This window comes from Hyaena hyaena, unplaced genomic scaffold (genome assembly GCF_003009895.1).
Source record: "Hyaena hyaena isolate Hyena2069 unplaced genomic scaffold, ASM300989v1 scaffold_126, whole genome shotgun sequence".
NCBI lineage: Eukaryota > Metazoa > Chordata > Mammalia > Carnivora > Hyaenidae > Hyaena > Hyaena hyaena.
The window spans coordinates 2,731,603-2,735,025 of NW_024080759.1; the positions used below are offsets into that span (position 1 = coordinate 2,731,603).

Here is a 3,423-nt window from a genome sequence, read left to right on the forward strand (position 1 = left end):
ATAAATCACGCTGAATGTTCACTCACTTTATCACCCAAACACACATATCAGCACCTGTACTCCATCTGTGCCCTGAGTTCCCACCTTTTACCCCAAAAAGGAAATTCTGACATCTCAGTTTCTACCCAGTACACAGGAATCTTTACACCTCCAGAGCCAAGGACCAGAACAGTTTCTTATACATTAGTGATCCTGTGTGGCAGATACTATTACTTACCCATTAGCCATTTTCCTTTATAATACACAGTCAGTTATTTTATTGTCTCTTCTGAGTGCTTTCAGAAAAGTAGACCCCAGCACCAGAAGACAAATCAAGTTTATTTTAAGCCAGTCATGTTGTGGTTTTTAATTTATTAATTTATAAATTTTTATTTAATTTTTAGAGAGAGTGAGAGAGAGAGCATGAGTGTGGGGAGAAGGGCAGGGGGAAATAGAAGTATCCTAAGCAGGCTCCATGCTCAGTGTGGATCCCAATGAGGGGCTTGATCGCATGACCCTGGGATGAATGCCTGAGCCAAAATCAAGAGTCGGATGCTCAATTGACTGAGTAACTCAGGAGCCCCAGTCATTTATGGTCTTTTAAATGGGAAGAAATCTCAAGTTTGCTTTTTAGAAAATAAACTCGAAACACAGATTGGGGGATGAAATAGAAGAAAAAAAGGCTTTCTTCTATTTCTAAAGTGGGCCAAAGTGCTATGAACTTAATAGAATACTCTCTTTTATTCCTTACAATAATCTTAAGACAGGTACTATGCTACCCATTTTATAGATGTGAAACTGAAGCTTAGAAAGTATAAATAATCTATGTAAAATCACCCTTGGAATTGACTGAGCATATTTTGAGATTCTAATCATTAGAAGAATGGAAATCTGCTATGTGCCTTACAGGAAAGTAACATGCAAGGAGAAACCTCCCATTTCTGTCTGATGACATTACCTTCTGAATATAACCTCTGGGACTCCAGCAGTCATCTTGAGACAATTACAGGAGCCAACCTAAGAGAATGAGACAAAACTGAGGATGACAGTGCAAAATGCTGGAAAGAACCTGGGACCTTGATGATCCCACTGAGCTGTTGAATTCACCAGCCTTCAAACTTCAAATTTATATTTCAGCCACTTTGAAGTATATGTTCTGTTACTTGTGGCTCAAAACACAATATCCTAACTAATACAGTCTAAGACCCTAGCCATAGATGATTAGAAAAGGATTAGTGCTTGAGCTGAAAGCAGCCATCCATATCGTGAATGCCAAGGAGTCAGGATATGAGAGTTCACAGTCAGGGACTCTATAATGGATCATGTCTAATGAGACTAATCAGATCCTTTCTGGAAAAGTCTGAAAAAGATAACATTTTCTCTCATCTGCTTGGGAACCTTTCTCTAGAAGTTAACCCATCTCTTCTGTATATTCAATGTTTCCTGTGGAAAGGATCTCTTTACTGGATCACTGAGGAACCATAATTCTTAGTTTTTTCTTTTGTCATATAGGTTTATTAGTGTTGCTACTGTGGCATAGGGATGCACCCTCTTAAATACAATTTAAATTTCTCAAATAGAAAGCTAACAACACCTTTGTCAAATTCAGACTTTCTTATAAATACCACCCTAAATAGCTTTATCTCTTTCACAATCAACTCATTAAAATAGTTGCCTCCAGTTTCTGTCCTTCAAGTCATTCCTCAACCCATGGCAATTTACATCTGCAATACCTCAACAGGACATTGTCTCTTATAAGGATTACACAATAGTAATAAAATAGATTAACAATTGCTAAGTAACAAACTGAGCCCAAACTTAATCATTTTAAACAGCAGCCACCACTTATTATCTTTCATGATTCTGTGGGTTGACTAAGCTTGAGTGGATAACTTTTTTCTGCATGGCTTTGGCTGGAGCTGTGGTCATCTGGAAGCTTGACTGGACTAGAACATCCACTATGTCTCATTCACATGGCTGGCAGGTGGTGTTGGCTCTTGTTTGGGAGCGTCGCTGGAAATGAGTCCTTCTCTTGGCTCCTCCATATGTGGGCTTCCCACAGCATGAAAGCTGAGCTTGAAGAGGGAATGTTTTAAGTTTGTGAAAGTAGAAGCTGTCCAGTCTCAGAAGTTAAACAATCTCACTTCTACCATATTTTATTGGTCAATATAAGCTCTATACAGTCCAGATTCAAGAAAAGGGAAAATGATTTTATCTCTTGATGGGAGGCATAGCAAAGAATTTGCAGCTCCCTTTAATATATTGCTGTAATTAATGGTTTTCCTTATTGTTAACACCAATGAAAACAATACAGTGCTTATTTTACATGACATCTCAATTTTCTTGAAATATTCTCTTCTTTCAACTCCCACGACAATGCACTCTTCTAGTTTTCTGGCTACTTCTAGAGCTATTCTTGTTTTCTTGTGATGAATCCTCAAACTCAAAACATCACTATTTCTTAGGATTCCATCCTTGGTCTTTTCCTATCATCACTTCATACACTCTTATTGGACAGTCTAATAAACTCTCAAGACTTTCATTGCTATCTACACATTAATCACTCTCAAATCTTTACCCACAGCTCATATCTCTCACTTAAGTTTCAAACCCTAGACACCCCATCTTTACTGAACATCTCCTATTTTCATTTAAATATCCTACTAGCATCATAAATTTAAGAAAGTCTAAAATTGAACTCATTGTATTTTTTCCCAAAGCTCCTATTTCAATCTTATCTTTCTCTGTGAATAGCACCATAACTCTCTTAGTTACATGATACAGAGAATTAGTCATTTTGACTCTCCTTTTACTCAACTATACATCCAGTTGCCAAGGCTAGTTAATTTTATCTTCTAAACACCTTTCACATTTGTCAAGTTGTCTATGTTTCTTCTCCAGTAAACTAGTGCTAAACTCTAGAACAGACCACTGCCATCTTTTACCTGATATACTTCAACACTTTCTATCTGGTCTTCTCACCTCCAGACTGGCTTCCTCTTTAATTCATTTTTTCACACTGAAACCAGACTAGTTTTTAATGTCAATATTAGATCATGTCATGCTCAATTTGGCAGCATATATCCTAAAATTGGAACAAAACAAACAAGACTAGTATGGCCACTGTGCAAGAATAACTTATAAATGTGTGAAGTATTCCTTATATTTTCTGTGTTGATAGGCACACAGTCTATAAAGATGCAATTTACATGACAATAACAGCACAAACGACGGGAGAGGATGAAGTCCTATAGGAGCAAAGTTTTTGCATACTATTACAATGAAGTTGGTATTAATCTAAACTAGATTGTTATGAATTAAGATGATAATTGAACTCTCATAGCAACCACTAAGAAAATGACTCAAAAAACACAGTAAGAGAAATAATGACATTAAAATAGTTCACTAGCAAATATCCTTTTAAAACAAAAGTAGTCAGTAATA

General features: G+C 36.6%; 1 non-coding gene across 1 annotated transcript; it reads left to right on the forward strand.

The window, feature by feature from the left end:
* The first annotated feature begins 3,040 nt into the window (after nt 1-3,040).
* LOC120235328 lies at nt 3,041-3,147 on the forward strand. Its single transcript, XR_005529381.1, has one exon. It is a non-coding gene; the product is annotated as a U6 spliceosomal RNA (small nuclear RNA).
* The last annotated feature ends 276 nt before the right edge of the window (nt 3,148-3,423 follow it).